The sequence below is a fragment of the Bufo gargarizans genome, chromosome 6 (assembly GCF_014858855.1).
Source record: "Bufo gargarizans isolate SCDJY-AF-19 chromosome 6, ASM1485885v1, whole genome shotgun sequence".
In the NCBI taxonomy this organism is placed as follows: domain Eukaryota; kingdom Metazoa; phylum Chordata; class Amphibia; order Anura; family Bufonidae; genus Bufo; species Bufo gargarizans.
Genome location: NC_058085.1, coordinates 76213185 through 76236883, shown reverse-complemented (window position 1 = coordinate 76236883; position 23699 = coordinate 76213185). Strand labels below are relative to the sequence as shown.

Sequence of the window (23699 nt, the reverse complement as noted above, 5' to 3'; positions counted from 1 at the left end):
CCTTCAGCTATGTGAAGTGACAGGATGATCGCCTCTCGTTGCCCCGGGACTAAGCCGTCCCCCCAAAAGCAGCACCGGCTTCCACCGCAGCTATGAACTACGGCTTCCGCCAGAGGCCGAGGGTCCGGGTACCCGGGGCACCTCCGGCCAAGACCAAGGCAGCACCTCTCGATACTACACCTTATCTTAGCCAAAAGGCCGAGAAGCAATAACCAGAAAAGGGTTCGCCCTACAGGCCGATGGTCCTCAATGCAGAACACTTGTGAAGGCAATAGGCTACAGGCCCCAGCTGCAGAAACAGTCCGGGAGGCTTCTTTCTCTCATAAACCAGGGAAAACGTGCGTCCTACGCTCTGAAATCAACAGCATGCTCCACAACGTGTTTTTCGTATCTGCATAGCTCCACCCACCTCTTTTGGTCACGCCTTTTCATCGCACGAAAATCCTGGTGCCAAAGCGCGCCTAGCAGAATGACCGATAACGTGCAGTGTAACGTCCATTGGCCAGACAAGGTAGGTCCAGCTGTTGCTGATACATAGGAAGTGCTGGACTACATTTTAGCCTACAAGTCATCCAGTTTAATAGATCCACAAGAGGGAGACACAGGCAAACAAACTTTACTTATTTAATAAAGAACTAGGAAAACAAAATTGGTTATATCAAGCAAACTTGCTACAAAAGGGTCAATTCAAAGGAACAACTCAGCAGACTGCCCAGGTGTGCACAACAGGCCCAAATCAAAACAGGGGTGCACAGAGTGGAGAGAGGTCCAAAAACTGCATTCAGGTGATATCCAAACACTTCATTCAGGTGATAAGCCAATTAACACAACAATTAAGCCATCAATCTTAATTGGATTTGGACTGTGAGGAGAGGTGACTGGCTGGCTGGCTGGGTTGCTTGGTGCTGGAACAAACCCACACACAGGTGATGCAATTAAGAGATTGACAGGCTAGATGCAGCAGCACCAGGGATGCAGAAAGCAGCACAGCAAAACCCTCACAGAGGAAGGAGAAGCTGAAGTGCAGGACTCCTGTGGCAGGGCACAGCAACTTTCCACTTGCTTGCTGGAAGGATCCTTGCCATCCATTACACAATTTCATTCTGTTTTTTCATACTGGAATAGAAAGGGTGCACCGGTCCTGGAGGTACTGCAATACCAGGTCAATGCGTGGAGTGGACAGAGCAAGCTCTTTTTCCATCTCCCTGTTTGAAAAATCCATTTAATATATGGTCCCCAGATAGGGGACGTATCAGATATTAAACTGATAAGAACAGATTTTTTTTAAGTTGATGCGTCAGAAGACGCGGCATAATTGAATTGGACAAATCTTGTCCCACGTCTCATCATCCATACCAACTATTATTTTTTAATTTTTATTTATATTTCTTATTTTTCTTTAAAAAATTATTAACAAACATAAATAAACACAAAACATAACATTACATAAACTTTCTATTCTTCTAACATAAACCTCCTATTCTTCTAAGTCTTCATTTTTGCCTTTTTCTTTTTCCTTTCTACAGAACAAATTTCCCACATTTTTCCAAAAGCCGAAATTCCTTCTTTTTCTTCATTTCCATCTTTCTCTTCTATTTCTTCCACAACCTGTGTTGCTTTCATAACCACTTTCTCCAGCTCCAACTCATCAGAATTGGCTTTCAAACACACCAGCTTCCCCATAAGAGGACACTTTACATCATCTTTCCCTTTCTCTTTAACTTTTTCCTCCTCTTTCAAAACATCAGAAAAAAACTTTACTTTCTTAACTTTAGCACTTTCATCTGTTTTCCTTTCTTTTCCTTTGACTTCCATCTCCACCTCATGTTTTACTTCTTTACATTCTTTTTCCAAAACGTATTTTCTTAATACTCTTCTAGGAACTTGCAGTTTCTCAACCTCTTTTTCCCAAAAGCAAAAACCAGCTTTTCCATTAATAACGATCCTACTGTCCAAAAAATCATCTTTTTGCTTTTCTCCCCAAATAACAAACCTTCTTTTGCCGTTCCAGACTCCATCTCTATTCAAAAAACACCTCTGAAAAATTACAAACTGAAAACAAGTCTTTAAATAGTCTAATATCTCTTCAGTTTCAATAAAGGGATCTTCCATAGCAACTACTAAATTTCTCTTCTTACTGACCATAGACGATTGCAATACACAATACTTTCTCATCTTTCCCTCTATCTCTGTCCATTTTGCAAAACCGTTCCTGCACATTTCTTCAATATTTAATCTCACATCAAAATACCTTCTTAGACGGTTCTCTTGCATGCAGTAGATATCTCCTTTTCCAATTCCCATAGACTCTTCAAAAAAATTCAGGACAAAATAATCCCGGTCTTCTTCCAACACATCCTCTTTCAAAATCAGCCGTAGGCAATTCCTCTTCTTTCTCAGATCCATTTTAGCAGGTCCAAATAACTGCCTCTTCAGCTATGTGAAGTGACAGGATGATCGCCTCTCATTGCCCCGGGACTAAGCCGTCCCTCCAAAAGCAGCACCGGCTTCCACCGCAGCTATGAACTACGGCTTCCGCCAGAGGCCGAGGGTCCGGGTACCCGGGGCACCTCCGGCCAAGACCAAGGCAGCACCTCTCGATACTACACTTGATCTTAGCCAAAAGGCTGAGAAGCGATAACCAGAAAAGGGTTCGCCCTACAGGCCGATGGTCCTCAATGCAGAACACTTGTGAAGGCAATAGGCTACAGGCCCCAGCTGCAGAAACAGTCCGGGAGGCTTCTTTCTCTCATAAACCAGGGAAAACGTGCGTCCTACGCTCTGAAATCAACAGCATGCTCCACTTCGTGTTTTTCATATCTGCATAGCTCCACCCACCTCTTTTGATCACGCCTTTTCTTCGCACGAAATTCCTGGTGCCAAAGCGCGCCTAGCAGAATGACCGATAAGAAGTCAATGGAGAGTAGTGAGAGACAAAAAAAAGAAAAAAAAGGTATCTATGCATTGTTGATTGTGATGTCACGGCCCCATTGTTGACTGTTCCGTCAGGGCCCTTGTGATGTCATCCAGTGACCTGACCCTACTTGACCTCTGACCTGACAGGCCTCTTGTGACACGTGCAGTGTTCCGTCCATTGGCCAGACAAGGTCGGTCCAGCTGTTGCTGATACATAGGAAGTGCTGGACTACATTTTAGCCTACAAGTCATCCAGTTTAATAGATCCACAAAAGGGAGACACAGGCAAACAAACTTTAATAAAGAAATAGGAAAACAAAATTGGTTACATCAAGCAAACTTGCTACAAAAGGGTCAATTCTAAGGAACAACTCAGCAGACTGCCCAGGTGTGCACAACAGGCCCAAATCAAAACAGAGGTGCACGGAGTGGATAGAGTTCCAAAAACTGCATTCAGGTGATAAGCCAATTAACACAACAATTAAGCCATCAATTTTAATTGGATTTGGACTGTGAGGAGAGGTGACTGGCTGGCTGGGTTGCTTGGTGCTGGAACAAACCCACACACAGGTGATGCAATTAAGAGATTGACAGGCTAGATGCAGCAGCACCAGGGATGCAGAAAGCAGCACTGCAAAACCCTCACAGAGGAAGGAGCAGCTGAAGTGCAGGACTCCTGAGGCAGGACACAGCAACTTTCCACTTGCTTGCTGGAAGGATCCTTGCCATCCAATTTCATTCTGTTTTTTCATACTGGAATAGAAAGGGTGCACCGGTCCTGGAGGTACTGCAATACCAGGTCAATGCGTGGAGTGGACAGAGCAAGCTCTTTTTCCATCTCCCTGTTCGAAAAATCCATTTAATATATGGGCCCCAGATAGGGGACGTATCAGATATTAAACTGATAAGAACAGATTTTTTTTTTTAAGTTGATAGCGTCAGAAGACGCCACATATTTATATTCAAACCAAAATATGTATTGCGTCTCATCATCCAGATCAACAGTTTTTTTTACTTTTTAATTATATTTTCCTTATTTTTTCTTTAAAAATAATAATTACAATAATTACAAATTAAACATGAAAGACAAACATAACATGACATAACATAAACTTTCTCTTCTTTTAAATCCATCTTATAAACACAAAACCAACAAGACTCTAATTCTTCTTCTTAACTCTTCATCCTCTTAACTTTTCATTTTTGCCTTTTTCTTTTCCTTATCTTCCAGCCTTTTCCCATCAACAACTTCATAATCTCCCCAAATACAAGTCATTGGAACCAAGTCCCATAACGTCTCCATTGCTACAACTTGATAATCTTTTTCTTCTTTATCTTTTCTTTCCACCGGCTGTTTAACTTCTTCCCATACAGATTCTTTAATATAACAAGACATATTTCCTATTTCCTTTTCTTTTCCCTCTTTCTTTCCATCTTTTTCTTTGCTTACAATTTCCTCTTTCCCTGTACTTTTCCCATTCTTCACCTTTCTCTTTACTTCTGCATTCTCTTTACTTACAACCTCTTCACTTTCAATTTTCTTCTCTTCAACTACAAGTACTTCTTCTTCTTTCACTTCTTTCTTACTACATTTTCCAGTTTCATCCATCTTCTTTCCATTTTCCCAGTAACAAAACCCATTCTTTCCATTTATACTAATCTTCCCGGCAATAAACTCAATCTTTCCACCTTTTGACCAAGTCCAAAATCTTCTTTTCCCGTTTCAAATTCCCATTCCATTCAAAAATCTCTTCTCAAACTTCACAATTAATCCATGCCTTTCCAAAAAACTTTTGACTTCCTCCATCTCCACAAAAGGATCTTCCATCCCAATCACCAATTTCCTTGCAATACCAAAACACGAAACAAATACTTCCACTCCTGGGTACACATCAGTCACTTCATTCCAGCTAACAAAAAAATCCAAGCATTTATTTTCAGATACCAACGTAACATCAAACAGTCTCTTCTTAACATTCCCTTGCATACAAAAAATATCTTCTCTTTCAATTCTTCCAACTTTCTTCAATAACTCACATACGTATCCTTCGCTCCAGTCCTTCAAAGTATCCGCTATGCAAACAAAGCGCAGACAGTTCCTTTTCTGCCCGAAATCCATTTTTCAGAATTTCTTCTCCTGGCTCAAATTCCAGATTCTGCAAATCCTCAGAGCCCCCGCAGCTATGTGCAGTAACAAAGGCCCAAAATCCTCTTTCAGGGTCTCAAAATTCCAGGTTCCTCACAGGTCCAAATACTGCCCCCCACACCTATGTGTGGTGGCAGGGGTGATCGCTCCTCGTTGCCCCGGGACTAAGCCGTCCCCCCAATAGCAGCACTGGCTTCCACCGCAGCTATAAACTGCGGCTTCCGCCAGAGGCCGAGGGTCCGGGTACCCGGGGCACCTCCGGCCAAGACCAAGGCAGCACCTCTCGATACTACACTTGATCTTAGCCAAAAGGCCGAGAAGCGATAACCCGCTCGGCCTCGACAACGGGGCCGCTGTTCGCAAACGCAGAGCACTTCTCAAGGCAACAGTCTACAGGCCTCAGCCCCAAACACAGTCCGGGAGGCTTCTCTCTCTCACAAACCAGGGAAAACGTGCGTCCTACGCGCTGGAATCAGCAGCATGCTCTACTTCGTGTTTTTCGTATCTGCATAGCTCTGCCCACTACTTCTGGTCACGCCTTTTCGTCGCACGCAATTCCTGGTGCTAAAGAACGCCAAGCAGAAACACGCATGAGGAGTGAATGGAGAGTAGTAGTGTGAAGAAAAAAAAAAAAGAAAGGTTGTATGCATTGTTGATTGTGATGTCACTGCCCCATTGTTGAGTGTTCCGTCAGGGCCCTTGTGATGTCATCCAGTGACCTGACCTTACTTGACCTCTGACCTGACAGGCCTCTTGTGACACGTGCAGTGTTCCGTCCATTGGCCAGACAAGGTAGGTCCAGCTGTTGCTGATACATAGGAAGTGCTGGACTACATTTTAGCCTACAAGTCATCCAGTTTCAAAGATCCACAAGAGGGAGACACAGGCAAACAAACTTTACTTATTTAATAAAGCACTAGGAAAACTAAATTGGTTACATCAAGCCAACTTGCTACAAAAGGGTCAATTCAAAGGAACTCAGCAGACTGCCCAGGTGTGCACAACAGGCCCAAATCAAAAGATAGGTGCACGGAGTGGAGGTCCAAAAACTGCATTCAGGTGATATCCAAACACTTCATTCAGGTGATAAGCCAATTAACACAACAATTAAGCCATCAATCTTAATTGGATTTGGACTGTGAGGAGAGGTGACTGGCTGGGTTGCTTGGTGCTGGAACAAACCCACACACAGGTGATGCAATTAACAGATTGACAGGCTAGATGCAGCACCAGGGATGCAGAAAGCTGCACTGCAAAACCCTCACAGAGGAAGGAGAAGCTGAAGTGCAGGACTGACTCCAGAGGCAGGGCACAGCAACTTCCACTTGATTGCTGGAAGGATCCTTGAACTCCATCACTCAATTTCATTCTGTTTTTTTCATACTGGAATAGAAGGGGTGCACCGGTCCTGGAGGTACTGCAATACCAGGTCAATGCGTGGAGTGGACAGATCAAGCTCTTTTTCCATCTCCCTGTTCGAAAAATCCATTTAATACAGGGAGTGCAGAATTATTAGGCAAATGAGTATTTTGACCACATCATCCTCTTTATGCATGTTGTCTTACTCCAAGCTGTATAGGCTCGAAACCCTACTACCAATTAAGCATATTAGGTGATGTGCATCTCTGTAACGAGAAGGGGTGTGGTCTAATGACATCAACACCCTATATCAGGTGTGCATAATTATTAGGCAACTTCCTTTCCTTTGGCAAAATTTGTCAAAAGAAGGACTTGACAGGCTCAGAAAAGTCAAAAATAGTGAGATATCTTGCAGAGGGATGCAGCACTCTTAAAATTGCAAAGCTTCTGAAGCGTTATCATCGAACAATCAAGCGTTTCATTCAAAATAGTCAACAGGGTCGCAAGAAGCGTGTGGAAAAACCAAGGCGCAAAATAACTGCCCATGAACTGAGAAAAGTGAGATGCCACTTGCCACCAGTTTGGCCATATTTCAGAGCTGCAACATCACTGGAGTGCCCAAAAGCACAAGGTGTGCAATACTCAGAGACATGGCCAAGGTAAGAAAGGCTGAAAGACGACCACCACTGAACAAGACACACAAGCTGAAACGTCAAGACTGGGCCAAGAAATATCTCAAGACTGATTTTTCTAAGGTTTTATGGACTGATGAAATGAGAGTGAGTCTTGATGGGCCAGATGGATGGGCCCGTGGCTGAATTGGTAAAGGGCAGAGAGCTCCAGTCCGACTCAGACGCCAGCAAGGTGGAGGTGGAGTACTGGTTTGGGCTGGTATCATCAAAGATGAGCTTGTGGGGCCTTTTCGGGTTGAGGATGGAGTCAAGCTCAACTCCCAGTCCTACTGCCAGTTTCTGGAAGACACCTTCTTCAAGCAGTGGTACAGGAAGAAGTCTGCATCCTTCAAGAAAAACATGATTTTCATGCAGGACAATGCTCCATCACACGTGTCCAAGTACTCCACAGCGTGGCTGGCAAGAAAGGGTAAAAAAGAAGAAAATCTAATGACATGGCCTCCTTGTTCACCTGATCTGAACCCCATTGAGAACCTGTGGTCCATCATCAAATGTGAGATTTACAAGGAGGGAAAACAGTACACCTCTCTGAACAGTGTCTGGGAGGCTGTGGTTGCTGCTGCACGCAATGTTGATGGTGAACAGATCAAAACACTGACAGAATCCATGGATGGCAGGCTTTTGAGTGTCCTTGCAAAGAAAGGTGGCTATATTGGTCACTGATTTGTTTTTGTTTTGTTTTTGAATGTCAGAAATATATATTTGTGAATGTTGAGATGTTATATTGGTTTGACTGGTAAAAATAAATAATTGAAATGGGTATATATTTGTTTTTTGTTAAGTTGCCTAATAATTATGCACAGTAATAGTCACCTGCACACACAGATATCCCCCTAAAATAGCTAAAACTAAAAACAAACTAAAAACTACTTCCAAAAATATTCAGCTTTGATATTAATGAGTTTTTTGGGTTCATTGACAACATGGTTGTTGTTCAATAATAAAATTAATCCTCAAAAATACAACTTGCCCAAAAATTCTGCACTCCCTGTATATGGTCCCCAGATAGGGGACGTATCAGATATTAAACTGATAAGAACAGATTTTTTGATTGAAACGTCTTTATTACAATCAGTCATCTTACATACATACTTTGGTGCTGTGACGCAGCACAGCACTCAATAAATTACAAGTATTCGTCTTTGCGAGCATGTCATTGTTATGTAGAGCACAGGCTATCCTACACTATACATCTCAATGAATGCTACACTATCATACCTATTCAATCACCATAAACCTTTCAACAAAGCATTCAGACAGTGATGTGGGTGTGGGGGGTGGGAAGAAGGGGGTAGAGAGAGGGAAATCACGTGCCCGGAGCTTTATTGACATAAAAAACACACGGAGGGAGAGGGGGGGGGAGGAGAGGGGTTCAGTCCTCTTCTTCTTCGACGTCCTCGGAGATGTTGTAATCCCGCAGCAGACTGTGGATAAGTCTGCGGCAGTCTAGGACGGACATCTGCTCCCTCCTCAGTACGAGCCGATTCCTGGCAAGCCATAAAGCGTCCTTATCACAGTTCATAAGGCACCAGGCCTCCTGGATGGCTCCAACAGTGTGAATCCCAGGAAATAGTCCGTACAGCACCGAAGTGTATTGCAGGCTGTTCCTGGGTACAGAGTCTTTGAGTTCAAGTTCCAGGGCGTCCAACAGACCCTGAGAAAAGGGGCACTCCCAAAACAAGTGATAAGATGTTTCCTCCTTGAATGGGCACCTGGGGCAGTGCCGGGTTTTGCTCAGGTTGCGGGCGTGCATGAATGACCGAATTGGCAGTCCTCTCTGAATGGCCATCCATGACAAGTCCTTGTGCCCGTTTGATTAACCTGTTTGACGACACATTAGTCCAAACGGTATGCCCTTTCCGCCTTTGCAGGGCTCTTTGTACATGATGGCTCGCTTCACTCTGTCCATTTTAGATCCCCAGATGAAGCGAAACACTGTCCTGGTGATGGCCCTGAAAACGGTGGCAAGAGGGGGCCATGCCTGTGCAGTATACTGTAGCACAGGCAAAACTTCATTACGCAGGACGAGTGCTTTCCCTTCGATCGTGAGGAGTCTGAGGCTCCACAGTCCAATTCTTTGATTCACCTTGGCCAAGCGTTCTTCCCAAGACTTGAGGGCTGCGCCTTTCTTCCCAAACCAGACTCCGAGGATTTTGATGAAGTCTGATTTCATGTTGAATGGAAAGGGGGCATGGCCTCTGACTTGCCGCAGTTGACTTTGGCCCCTAAAGCTTGTCCGAACTCCTCGCAGGTCTGGACGAGTACAGTCACCGAACGCCTGTCAGCGCAGAAGACGGTCACGTCGTCCATGTACAGCGAGCACTTGGCCTCGTAGTGTCCTGGTCCCGTTGTGGTGATCCCTCTGATCTCCCCATTCTGTCGGATAGCCTCCGCGAAGGATTCTATAACGCAAACAAAAAGGAGAGGTGAAAGAGGGCAGCCTTGTCTGACCCCAGAGAGGACAGGGAAGGGGTCAGTCTTGCAACCGTTCACCAACACCGTGCTGCAAATATCAAGGTACATTAGGTCAACAAAAGAACAGAACCTCCTGCCTAGACTTAGCCTGCGCAGCGCCTTGCCCATAAACTCATGAGAGACCCGGTCGAATGCCTTCTCCTGGTCCAGGCTGACCAGGGCGGCATGAACACGGCGGTCCTGGATGTAGTGCACCGTGTCTCTCACAAGAGCGAGGCTGTCTGCGATCCTGCGGCCGGGGATGCCGCAGGTCTGCTCCGGGTGGACGATTCCGCCGATGACGACCTTCAGCCGGTTGGCCAGTACCTTGGCGAGGATCTTGTAGTCCACGTTCAGGAGAGAGATGGGGCGCCAGTTTTTCAGGTCACATCTCTCCCCCTTCCGCTTATACAGGATCGTGATCATTCCTTCCTTCAGGGATGGGGGCATTGTACCCTCCACCACCATCTCCTCATAGAGTTCCAACAGGTCCGGACAGATCAGGTCCCCCAGCGCTACATAGAGCTCCGCTGGGAGGCCGTCACTGCCCGGGGTCCTGCCGGACCTAAAGGATCTAGCGGCAGAGAGCAGCTCCCCCACCGTCAGAGGGTCATCCATGGCCTCAGCATCTGCCGGATGAAGATGGTTAGTGATACCTGACAGGAATTTATCGGCAGCCTTCTGGTCGGTGTTCTTCAGGGAGTAGAGGTCGCTGTAGAAGTCTGTGACGACTCCCATTACTTCCTCCTTCCCCGAACGTATGTTGCCGTCTTTGTCTCGGAGTTCGTTCAGGGGCGTGTGGCCGGCGTGGAGTTTCCTGAAAAAGAACGAGTTACACTTCTCACCCTTCTCCAGGTTTTCCACTTTGGAACGGAAGACGATTTGCCTGGATTCCTCCTCAATTGCCTTTTCAGGCTCTTTTTGCTTCCTCCAGCTCCTCTCTAACCTTCCAGCCGCACCGGTGGAGGTCTTGCAGGGACCGCAACTCACGTTGCAGTGCTCTGAAGGCCTTCTTCTTCTCACACGCCTGATGTTGTTGCTTATCCTGAAAGAAACAACGAAACTGGACTTTAACATACTCCCACCAGTCGCTAGTCCGTTGAAACAAGCATTTGACATTCCGCCAGGCCGTGTAGACCTCTCTAAGTTCCGCAAGCACATCCTCGCGATTCAGCAGGGCGCAGTTCAGTTTCCAGGACCCTCGGCCGGGGGGAAACCCGGTGCCTAGGGTACACTGGACCTGAATGGCCCTGTGATCGGAGAAGAAGCAAGGGACCATAGAGTGCCCACACAGCCTGACTGCCCGAGAGGTGAACACAAAGTCAATCCTAGAACGGAGCGAGCCATTGGGTCGGCACCACGTATGGTTAATGGAGCCTTTCCCCATGGATCCCACAACGTCCTGTAAGGATGCTTCAGTCACCATCTCAATGAGCAGCTTGGAAGTGACGTCGAGCCTGCTTGTAGTGCTGGAGCTTCTTCCGTCCTCCTCGATCGGGCAGTTGAAATCCCCGGCCATCACTACGGTCCTGGTGGTAGAGAGTTGCAGTCGGAGGGCCTGGAAAAGCTCCAGTCGCTCATTCTTGTCAGGGGAGGCGTACACGTTGATGAGCCTAACCGGCTCTCCCGCCCAGGAGCCGTCTACGACAAGTAGTCTGCCGCAGACGAGCTCCTGGACGGAGTCAAGTGTGAACGCGTTTCCCCTGAGGAGGATGGCAACCCCGGCCGACTTGCAGTCGCCACCGCCGGACCAGTAGGAGGGGCCGTGGGACTACTCCCTGGCCAGATGGTTGTGTGACCTAGAGGGGGGCAAAGAACACTCCTGCAACATAAACACGTCGGCAACCTGTGCAGTAAGAAAGGTTAGTACCGTCTGACGTCTGAACCTGTCCCTGATGCTCCTAACATTGATGGTAAAAAGGTTAAAATTCGCCATCATGTGAGAGAAAGAAAGAGGTTAGCGGAAACGATACATCTTAGTTACCACTCCGGTCGTCCGGCGGCTTCTCGGTTTCTTGTCCGCTGCCTGGGGGTTGCCCCTGCAGCACCGCAAAGTTGGCTACGATCTCTTCTAGAGTGATCTGTAGCCGTATCGGGTCGGCGGTTGCTCCGTTGGCCACTATTTCCTCCACCTCGGTCTCATCGAGGCTAACGGGGGGGTGGAGGGTTTGCTGTTGGGGGTCCTCGTTGGTAGCCACCGGTTCTTCCGTCTGCTGATCTGTTTCCTCTTTGTTGGGTGAGGCCACGTCCTCTACCTCGGCAACGACCATCTTCTTTTTGGAGTGGTCGGTGGAGGGGCTGTCCCTCCCCTTCCTCTTCCCTTTCCTCGGGCTGACCTCTGGAGAGACAAGAGGGGGAAAATCCTCCAAAGATAGGGCTGCTGCAGTGGTGGTAGTGGGGCGGGTTGGGCTGGGGGCGGTGGGTGGTGCCATTGAGGTGATGGGCAGTTGGATTTGAGAATCCTCAGTGGTGGTGATGACGGGGCGGGAGAGGGGGGGACGGGAGCATGGCTTAGGGCAGGTGTCTGCTTACCCTCCTTCCTTGGTGGTTTCGCCTTGGGTTTGGTCGCCACCAGAGTCGGGGCGGGAGAGGGGGGGGACGGGAGCATGGCTTAGGGCAGGTGTCTGCTTACCCTCCTTCCTTGGTGGTTTCGCCTTGGGTTTGGTCGCCACCAGAGTCGGGGCTGGGGCTCTGGCTGCAACGGCTGCCCAGGTGCGCTCCCTCGTCGGGCAGTCCTTGTAGACGTGGGTGGCCAGACCGCACAGATTGCATACTGTCTTCTTGGGGCAGTCCTTGAAGTCGTGCCCTGCCACGTGGAAGATCCTGCATGCGTCCTCCTTGCAGTCCTTCATCTGGTGACCCTTCTTGCTGCATTTCCTACAGACCTGCGGCATATCGGGGTAGTAGACGAGGGCCGAAGAGTTGCCCAAGGAAAATGACTGTGGCAGGTGCTGTACGCCATCCGGGTCTGAAGGGTCCTTGTTGAGACGGACGATGACGGACAACTTGCCGGTCCAGAATCCGTTTCCATCCAAGATGTGGGTGGGATCCCTCACCACGGTGCAGAACCACTTCAGGAAGGTAGCGATGTCTTTGCCTGGGACGTGTGGATTCCGCATAGCGATGGTCACTCTCCTTTCTTCCCTCTGTACGGGGCAGCTGCCCACGAAGCGCATGAAAGGGGATTCCGGTCTCGCTGCTTCACCATCTCCCAGTACCTTTTGCAGATGGCCACGGAAGCAAAAGTGATCCAGAACACCCCTGTGAAGAATGCATGGCTGGATACCACTTCTGGCTTCGCAAACCCCTGTTCCAGGACCATCTTTTTGCCAAACACATCCTGGCTCATGTCCGGCACTCTCCCGTCCGCCTCCTTCAACTTCAGGACGACCGTTTGCCTCATCCAGGGCTCCAGGGGGGGGGAGTCGGGGCCGGGCTTCTGGCCTTCCCGCTGTTTCGGAGGAGGACCGGGCGCCGCCGGGTCAGTAGCCAATGAAGTGGAGGCTGAAGGGGCCTGGAGGGCTTCTTCCGTGGCCTTTCTTCCTTCTGTGGTGGGCTTCTTGGTCTTGGTCTTGTTCTTGGGAGGCTTGGCGGTTGAGGCCATGGCTTCTTCCTTCTTCCTGCCTTCGTCTCCCAGAAACGTCTTCTTGCTGGGCGGAGCTTCTTCCGGGGAAGGGCGGAGCTTCTTCCGGGGGGGAGGGCTTCGCCGTGCCTCTATTCCTCGTCGGGGTTCCCTGAGGCTGGAGTCTTCAGTCCTCGTCGTCGGGGTTCCTCGTCGAGTCTTCGTAAAGTCTTCTCCTGAATCGCAGTCGGAGAAGTTCTTCCAGGCGCCGTTTTCGGGCTGTCGAGATCCAAGTAAGCACTGTCTAACGTCGTACACCAAGACTATTAAGCCACAGGCCAAGAGGAGGTCGGAGACCAGAGCACTCTTGTTCCCTGGGGAATAGCCCTACACCCAATAGCAGCAGTGAGCTGAAGCTGAATTTAATCAACGATGCTTAAAGGCAGAGTGCAGAGGGTACCCACAAGGACCTGGGCCGGCAAGAAAAGGCAGACTGATAAGAACAGATTTTTTTTTTTTTTTACCATTCAGGTTAACCGTTGCAATCGTTATAACTTATTGAAAAAAATAAAAAACAAGTTACTTATTGCTCAGATCAATCATCATTATGGTATACTTTATTTTATTTTCGGTAAAGCAAAAGGAAAACCTATACTAAAAAAAAAAATCTTTTTTAAACTCTAACCAAAAATCTCCATTTTTTGTGCTTCCATACACCCTCGGAATCCACTCCTTTCTTCTGACAATCCCATAAGTAAATCACATACAATCTTGATAATACTAATTTAACACACTCTGCCATAGACACCTCTTTCCTCTTAAAAACCGCTAAATTTCTTACGTCCCACAGACTCTCCATAACACACATTACAATAAACCACAATATTCTTGATTTCAACGCTCCACATGCTCCCATTCCAAACATAGCAACCTTTAAATTTATTTGTGCAACACCTGTTAAATCCTCAACCAAACCACCCAATTTCTTCCATACTCCTCTTCCATACCCACATTCCCAAAGCAAATGTCTAACCGTTTCACTTTCCCCACATCCCTCTCTTGGACACATCTCAGACCTCACCAAATCTCTCCTCTTTTGCACTTCACGAACCGGTAGAATATTATGAAAACTCATCCATGCGATATCTTTCTGCCTATTAGAAACACCCCCAATTGATAACTTCTTCCACACCTTCACAGCCTCACTCGCTCTCAAGAGCAAAATATCACACGCAATCTCTTTCTGTCTAAATTTTTTAACCACACTATTCTTATCTTTAAATTCATTCATACTTATGGATAATAGATCATTCTTTCTAAAAGTTTCAATCGCCACATACCACACCGAACATCTAAAAGCAACCAGAACTCTCGCATCACGTACACACCACTTTAAACCGTACAACATCCATCCAGCTGAATACCTTATCATACATGAACTCTTACAATTCTTACCCAAGACAGACAGAAACATCTTAATATATTTAACACCTAGAAAGAAATACAAATTCATCAACCCTAATCCACCATTCTCTTCCAACATATACACATACTCCCTTTTTAATTTTTCCATTCTACTTCCCCACAGAAAGGTAAAAATCATTCTCTCAACTCTCCTTACATTCCTTACATCTACCGGATACATAGAAAATACAAAAAGAATAATAGGTAGAATCACTGACTTAATAATCAAAATTTTGCCGGATAACGTTAGCTCTCTCATCCTCCAAAAATTCAACTTCCTCTCAATTTTTTTGCCGCATTCATCCCAACTCTCATCCCCTCTTAAATCTTCATTAAAAAACACACCCAAAACCTTGACCGCACTCTCTTCATTCCTTACACCCTCCAACCTAGTATTCTTGTCCCCAAAACATTTAAAAATGCACTTCTCCCAATTAACTTTGAAACCCGACGCACCACAAAAGAAATCCAAACACAATCTTCCCCTTCTAATCGCAGCCATACTATCATCTATGATCACCACGTCATCTATATAACTCAAAACACTAACACGTTTGCCCATACTCCCTCGAATCAATAAACCATGCATAACTTTATCTTTCCTCATCAAGACTAATAATACCTCAATCACACAAATAAATAACATAGGTGACATCGGACATCCTTGTCTCACTCCAGACTCAATCCTAACCACTTTACTTAACACACCATTCACCAAAAACCTACTCCTAACATCCTTATATAAACACTTAACACAATTTAAAAAGACGGGTGGAAACCCCATCCTTTGCAAAACCATAAACATAAACTCATGCGCCACCCTGTCAAAAGCTTTCTCAAAATCAATCATAAATAACATACACTTTTGTTTTCTAACCATACTGTCTCCAATCAAATCCCTTAATAACACCAAATTATCATACATACTTCTACCTGGCACTGCACACACTTGATCTTCATCCACAACCCTTCCAATTACCTCCCTCATTCTAAACGCTAGTAATTTACTAAAAATTTTATAATCTGTATTTAATAAGGAAATTGGCCTCCAATTCTCCAACTTCCTCCTTTCACCTTTCTTATAAATCAACACCACAACACTCTCTTTCATACTTTCACTTAGAACCCCATACTTCCACATATACTTACAAATTTGCATCAGATCCTCCCCCATCCATTCCCACGCTTTTATGTACAATTCAACTGGTATACCATCCATCCCAGGCGTTTTATTCTTTTTCCCACTCATCACCACATTTTTAACTTCATCTAAGGAAATTTCATCACATATCGCAGCACATTCTTCCTCACTGAGCCTCTTCCCCATATGACACAAGATTTCATTCATTACATTTTTGTCCACCCATTTTTTGGAAAATAAAACCTGGTAAAACCCTTCAACAGCATCCATTATCTCTTTACCTCTTATACATTCCCCATTTTTACCTAATAACTCAGACATATCAGCTTTTGTACTGCATATTCTTTTAAAGAAGAACCGGGAGCACTTTTCATTTTTGTCCAAATATTCTACTTTAGACCTATAAATGATCTCTTTCCCTTTTTTTTCCACTATCTTTTTTCTTTGTTTTCTTGCGTCATCCACTAAATCATTCACTTCCACTCCCATTGATCGTAATTTTAATAACCATTCATACCTTGCATTCAAATCCTTGTATTCTTCTCTTCTCATTTTAGCTTTCTTATAACCCCATTTTTTAAAGAAAGACTTAATCTTGCATTTCACCCACTCCCACCATTTTAGAACATCCACATATTCATTTTTCCTTTTTTTCCAATGCAAATATTCTTTCTTAAAGGCAACCATTACACTTTCATCCTCTAACAGGCTAATATTCATTTTCCACACACCCCGTCCATATATCACTTCCATATCTCCTTCCATACAACAAAACAAAGCCATGTGATCTGAAAAAAAAAGCATCAACCTGCACAAAGTTCCTACATACCACACCCTTATTGAAAAAAATAAAGTCAATCCTAGAGCAAACACTGCCCACATCAGACTGATAAGTTGGCAAAAGAGACCCTCTCCTAGATGCTGCAGCATCTGAAAGGGAAAAGTCTTTAAAAATCTGACGTAGTCTTCTTCCTGTTATATCCATTTTCTCTCCTTCGATGGTGCAGTTGAAATCACCTAGCAAGATAGTAGGCATTCTTCCAGACAAAAAAACACTCAATTTCTCTAACAATTCCAGGCGCTCTTCTTTTCTTACTGAACCATACATATTCACCACTCTCACTTTCCATTTTCTATATTTCACTATCGCAATCATACATCTACCTATCTCTACCACCGTATAACTTTCAAAACTAAATTTTTTGCCATTTAGCAGGATCCCAACCCCATCATTCTTATTTCCAGGTGATCCGGACCAAATAGAGTCACCACTAGGGATGAGCGAACTCGAACTGTATAGTTCGGGTTCGTACCGAATTTTGGGGTGTCCGTGACACGGACCCGAACCCGGACATTTTCGTAAAAGTCCGGGTTCGGGTTCGGTGTTCGTCGCTTTCTTGGCGCTTTTTGAAAGGCTGCAAAGCAGCCAATCAACAAGCGTCATACTACTTGCCCCAAGAGGGCGTCACAGCCATGCCTACTATTGGCATGGCTGTGATTGGCCAGAGCACCATGGGGCCCAGCCTCTATTTAAGCTGGAGTCACATAGCGCCGCCCGTCACTCTGTTCTGATTAGCGTAGGGAGAGGTTGCGGCTGCGACAGTAGGGCGAGATTAGGCTGATTAACTCCTCCAAAAGACTTGATTAATTGATCGATCTGCAGCTGTGGATCATTGAGCTGCTGATACTCAATTGCTCACTGTTTTTAGGCTGCCCAGACCGTTTGTCAGTCACTTTTTTCTGGGGTGATCGGCGGCCATTTCGTGTCTTGTGGTGCGCCAGCACAAGCTGCGACTAAGTGCATTTAACCCTCAATGGTGTGGTTGCTTTTTGGCTAAAGCCTACATCAGGGTGAAGCTGTCACACCAAGTGCATTTAACCAGCAATAGTCTGTTTATTTTTTAGCCATATACTACATCAGGGGCAAGCTGCGCCTGTCACCAAGTGCATTTAACCCTCAGTAGTGTGGTTGGTCAAGCTGTCACACCAAGTGCATTTATTTTAGCAATTTCCTAATTTAGTGGTTTCTGCTGTATCAGGCCTACTTTAAATACATCCCTAAAAGGGTATATCAGAATCAAGGTGCTGATAGGGTCATTCTGAATAACTTCACACACACGCTACTGTGCATTTCCAAGTCTAATTCTGTCAGTAAATCTATACCTGTCACCCAGCGCCTAAATACTAGGCCTCAAATTTATATTCAGCTGAATTTGAATACAATACATTGGGCCAAATAATATTTTTGTTGTTGTGGTGAACGATAACAATGAGGAAAACATCTAGTAAGGGACGCGGACGTGGACATGGTCGTGGTGGTGTTAGTGGACCCTCTGGTGCTGGGAGAGGACGTGACCGTTCTGCCACATCCACGCGTCCTAGTGTACCAACTACCTCAGGTCCTAGTAGCCGCCAGAATTTACAGCGATATATGGTGGGGCCCAATGCCGTTCTAAGGATGGTAAGGCCTAAGCAGGTACAGGCATTAGTCAATTGGGTCGCCGACAGTGGATCCAGCACGTTCACATTATCTCCCACCCAGTCTTCTGCAGAAAGCGCACAGATGGCGCCTGAAAACCAACCCCATCAGTCTGTCACATCACCCCCATGCATACCAGGGAAACTGTCTCAGCCTCAAGTTATGCAGCAGTCTCTTATGCTGTTTGAAGACTCCGCTGGCAGGGTTTCCCAAGGGCATCCACCTAGCCCTTCCCCAGCGGTGAAAGACATAGAATGCACTGACGCACAACCACTTATGTTTCCTGATGATGAGGACATGCGAATACCACCTCAGCATGTCTCTGATGATGACGAAACACAGGTGCCAACTGCTGCGTCTTTCTGCAGTGTGCAGACTGAACAGGAGGTCAGGAGGTCAGGGATCAAGACTGGGTGGAAGACGATGCAGGGGACGATGAGGTCCTAGACCCCACATGGAATGAAGGTCGTGCCACTGACTTTCACAGTTCGGAGGAAGAGGCAGTGGTGAGACCGAGCCAACAGCGTAGCAAAAGAGGGAGCAGTGGGCAAAAGCAGAACACCCGCCGCCAAGAGACTCCGTCTGCTACTGACCGCCGCCATCTGGGACCGAGCACCCAAAAGGCAGCTTCAAGGAGTTCCCTGGCATGGCACTTCTTCAAGCAATGTGCTGACGACAAGACCCGAGTGGTTTGCACGCTATGCCATCAGAGCCTGAAGCGAGGCATTAACGTTCTGAACCTTAGCACAACCTGCTTGACCAGGCACCTGCATGCAAAGCATGAACTGCAGTGGAGTAAACACCTTAAAACCAAGGAAGTCACTCAGGCTCCCCCTGCGGCCTCTTCTGCTGCTGCCGCCTCGGCCTCTTCCTCCGCCTCTGGAGGAACGTTGGCACCTGCCGCCCAGCAACAGGGGATGTACCACCACCTCCGTCACCAAGCATCTCAACCATGTCACACGGCAGCGTTCAGCTCTCCATCTCACAAACATTTGAGAGAAAGCATAAATTCCCACCTAGCCACCCTCGTTCCCTGGCCCTGAATGCCAGCATTTCTAAACTACTGGCCTATGAAATGCTGTCATTTAGGCTGGTGGACACAGACAGCTTCAAACAGCTCATGTCGCTTGCTGTCCCACAGTATGTTGTTCCCAGCCGGCACTACTTCTCCAAGAGAGCCGTGCCTTCCCTGCACAACCAAGTATCCGATAAAATCAAGTGTGCACTGCGCAACGCCATCTGTGGCAAGGTCCACCTAACCACAGATACGTGGACCAGTAAGCACGACCAGGGACGCTATATCTCCCTAACTGCACACTGGGTAAATGTAGTGGCAGCTGGGCCCCAGGCGGAGAGCTGTTTGGCGCACGTCCTTCCGCCGCCAAGGATCACAGGGCAACATTCTTTGCCTCCTGTTGCCACCTCCTCCTACTCGGCTTCCTCCTCCTCTTCTTCCACCTGCTCATCCAGTCAGCCACACACCTTCACCACCAACTTCAGCACAGCCCGGGGTAAACGTCAGCAGGTCATTCTGAAACTCATATGTTTGGGGGACAGGCCCAACACCGCACAGGAGTTGTGGCAGGGTATAGAACAACAGACCGACGAGTGGTTGCTGCCGGTGAGCCTCAAGCCCGGCCTGGTGCTGTGTGATAATGGGCGAAATCTCGTTGCAGCTCAGGAACTAGCCGGTTTGACGCACATCCCTTGCTTGGCGCATATGCTGAATTTGGTGGTGCTGAAGTTCATTCACAACTACCCCGACATGTCAGAGCTGCTGCATAAAGTGCGGGCGGTCTGTTCGCGCTTCCGGCGTTCACATCCTGCTGCTGCTCGCCTGTCTGCGCTACAGCGTAACTTCGGCCTTCCCGCTCACCGCCTCATATGCGACGTGCCCACCAGGTGGAACTCCACCTTGCACATGCTGGACAGACTGTGCGAGCAGCAGCAGGCCATAGTGGAGTTTCAGCTGCAGCACGCACGGGTCAGTCGCACTACAGAACAGCACCACTTCACCACCAATGACTGGGCCTCCATGCGAGACCTGTATGCCCTGTTGCGCTGTTTCGAGTACTCCACCAACATGGCCAGTGGCGATGACGCCGTTATCAGTGTTACAATACCACTTCTATGTCTCCTTGAGAAAACACTTAGGGCAATGATGGAAAAGGAGGTGGCCCAGGAGGAGGAGGAAGAGGGGTCATTTTTAGCACTTTCAGGCCAGTCTCTTTGAACAGCAGAGGCCAGGTACAAATTTGGCCAGCCAGGGCCCACTACTGGAGGACGAGGATGAGGAGGAGGAGGATGAGGATGAAGCATGGTCACAGCGGGGTGGCATCCAACGCAGCTCGGGCCCATCACTGGTGCGTGGCTGGGGGGAAAGGCAGGACGATGACGATACGCCTCCCACAGAGGACAGCTTGTCCTTACCCCTGGGCAGCCTGGCACACATGAGCGACTACATGCTGCAGTGCCTGTGCAACGACAGCAGAGTTGCCCACATTTTAACGTGTGCGGACTACTGGGTTGCCACCCTGATGGATCCACGCTACAAAAACAATGTGCCAACCGTACTTCCTGCACTGGAGCGTGATAGGAAGATGCGCGAGTACAAGCGCACGTTGGTAGACGCGCTACTGAGAGCATTCCCAAATGTCACAGGGGAACAAGTGGAAGCCCAAGGCCAAGGCAGAGGAGGAGCAAGAGGTCGCCAAGGCAGCTGTGTCACGGCCAGCTCCTCTGAGGGCAGGGTTAGCATGGCAGAGATGTGGAAAACTTTTGTCAACACGCCACAGCTAACTGCACCACCACCTGATACGCAACGTGTTAGCAGGAGGCAACATTTCACTAACATGGTGGAACAGTACGTGTGCACACCCCTCCACGTACTGACTGATGGTTCGGCCCCATTCAACTTCTGGGTCTCCAAATTGTCCACGTGGCCAGAGCTAGCCTTTTATGCCTTGGAGGTGCTGGCCTGCCCGGCGGCCAGCGTTTTGTCTGAACGTGTATTCAGCACGGCAGGGGGCGTCATTACAGACAAATGCAGCCGCCTGTCTACAGCCAATGTGGACAAGCTGACGTTCATAAAAATGAACCTGGCATGGATCCCACAGGACCTGTCCATCCCTTGTGCAGATTAGACATTAACTACCTCCCCTTAACCATATATTTTTGTACTCCAGGGCACTTCCTCATTCAATCCTATTTTTATTTTCATTTTACCATTATATTGCGAGGCTACCCAAAGTTGAATGAACCTCTCCTCTGTCTGGGTGCCGGGGCCTAAATATATGCCAATGGACTGTTCCAATGTTGGGTGACGTGAAGCCTGATTCTCTGCTATGACATGCAGACTGATTCTCTGCTGACATGAAGACAGATTCTCTGTTACGGGACCTCTCTCCTCTGCCTGGGTGCCGGGGCCTAAATATCTGAGAATGGACTGTTCCAGTGGTGGGTGACGTGAAGCCTGATTCTCTGCTATGGGACCTCTCTCCAATTGATTTTGGTTAATTTTTATTTATTTAATTTTTATTTTTATTCATTTCCCTGCAGGGGATTTACCTACATGTTGCTGCCTTTTGCAGCCCTCTAGCCCTTTCCTGGGCTGTTTTACAGCCTTTTTAGTGCCGAAAAGTTCAGGTCCCCATTGACTTCAATGGGGTTCAGGTTCGGGACGAAGTTCGGATCGGGTTCGGATCCCGAACCCGAACATTTTCGGGAAGTTCGGCCGAAGTTCTCGAACCTGAACATCCAGGTGTTCGCTCAACTCTAGTCACCACCTGTCCAATCACTTGCACAGGAATTGTCCACAATTCCGCATTCCTGTAAAGCAATAATGTCTGTTTTCTGGTTCTTCAAAAAATCAAAAATGGCTACCCTCCTAGGTCTTGTCTTAACAAGTCTTACATTCAAGGATAATGCATTCAGAGTAACATTGGTAGCCATAAATTGATTCGGGCTCTCACATAGTTACCGGTGCCCCACAATTTCCTCAGCCTATACTTCCGGGAGGCTGGCAACCTGAGATAAAGATTCCAGTCCCGGGATCTTCTAAAAGGAACATTATCTGGGATTTGTGATATTGGGTATACCCCTGTCCGAATAGGGCTCGCCACATCCTCACCTTCCGGGGACGATAGAAGTTTTTGTCTTTTCGGCGTCATCCCCACCTTCTTGTCTGCTGGTCTCGTTGTGACACTTGTGAACTCCCCTTGTCCACCCGTCTCGTCCTGAGGTGTTGCAGCTCCATCCCATCCGACTACAGGGGTTCTGGAAAGCAATGCGTCCACATAACCCTCCCCTTCCCCCTGCAAACCCGTCTGAATGTCGGAAACCTGAGGAATCATGTCCTCCACAAGGGAAAGGTCCATCTCCCCTTCCTCTTGTACTTCCTCGATCTATGGTTAAGGCCCCATGCACACGGCCGTGTTTCACAGCCGTGTGCGGGCCGTGGAACCGCGGCCTGGATCCCTCCTGTGAGCTGGAGCGCACGGCGTCACTGGTTGCTATGACGCCGTGCGCTCCCTGCTGCCGCCGCAATACAGTACTACACTGGTATGATCTATACCAGTGTATTACTGTACTGTGCCGGCAGCAGGGGGCGCACGGCGTCATAGCAACCAGTGACGCCGTGCGCTCCAGCTCACAGGAAGGGATCCAGGCCGCGGTTCCACGGCCCGCACACGGCCGTGAACAACGGCCGTGTGCATGGGGCCTATGGGTGTACCGCCCCCTTCCTCAGAAGTTTCAGCCTTTACCCCTCTTACCACATCAGTAAAGAGGCGACTACCTTTCCTTGCCGGGCAGTTACTAAAAACATGCCCTTCCTGGCCACACACATTGCATACTGGGAGGTTTGTACATGATCCCGATAAATTAACAATTTTTCCACACCTATTGCATCTCAGGGAAGTTTCGGTACACCTCTCCTGAATGTGACCGTACATTTTACACCGACGACAAAATTCTGGAGCATTAGAAAAAAACAAGATTCCGGCATCCCTCCCAATAGCAATTTTTTTGGGGGGATATCGCAAACCGCCCGGCCCATCCAGGTCCTGGGCAAAACGTACATAGTACTTGTATTTTCCAGTCCATAACCCTTGTGAGTTTTTGACCGCATGCGAATAATGCACGTATGAGCAATAGTTCTTTAGGAACATCATTATAAAGCAGGATAAAGGATAAACCATCCAAAGCCGGGTTATTCTCATTTTCTTTCAAATGATAATGCAAATTCTGGCAAGCGCCTATAGAGCTCAAAACCAGCGTGTACATACCTCCCCTGGGGTCTTGTAGGCAGACAATATTTTCTCTTCTGACGAGCAGGGTCTTGAACAGGACTTCTTGGACAAGGAACTCCAAAGTAAAAAGGTTCTTCTTGGCTTCCTCCACCGCAATTCCGAATCCGTGCTTGACCCGGGGTTCCCCGGCCCTGGCGTGACGAATGCACACTCCCATGATCGCTATTAACCGCCGTC

At 47.5% G+C, this 23699-nt stretch overlaps 2 non-coding genes and 5 pseudogenes across 2 annotated transcripts; all 7 read right to left on the bottom strand.

The window, feature by feature from the left end:
- Nucleotides 1–67: 67 nt before the first annotated feature.
- On the bottom strand, nucleotides 68–210 carry LOC122942903 (annotated as a pseudogene).
- A 915-nt stretch (nucleotides 211–1125) lies between these two features.
- Nucleotides 1126–1313, bottom strand: LOC122942643. The gene has a single exon (XR_006390611.1). It is a non-coding gene; the product is annotated as a U2 spliceosomal RNA (small nuclear RNA).
- A 1183-nt stretch (nucleotides 1314–2496) lies between these two features.
- Nucleotides 2497–2639, bottom strand: LOC122942872 (annotated as a pseudogene).
- A 1039-nt stretch (nucleotides 2640–3678) lies between these two features.
- On the bottom strand, nucleotides 3679–3874 carry LOC122942692. The gene has a single exon (XR_006390648.1). It is a non-coding gene; the product is annotated as a U2 spliceosomal RNA (small nuclear RNA).
- A 1370-nt stretch (nucleotides 3875–5244) lies between these two features.
- Nucleotides 5245–5387, bottom strand: LOC122942868 (annotated as a pseudogene).
- Nucleotides 5388–6454: 1067 nt separating this feature from the next.
- On the bottom strand, nucleotides 6455–6575 carry LOC122942865 (annotated as a pseudogene).
- Nucleotides 6576–8018: 1443 nt separating this feature from the next.
- LOC122942889 lies at nucleotides 8019–8192 on the bottom strand (annotated as a pseudogene).
- Nucleotides 8193–23699: the final 15507 nt, after the last annotated feature.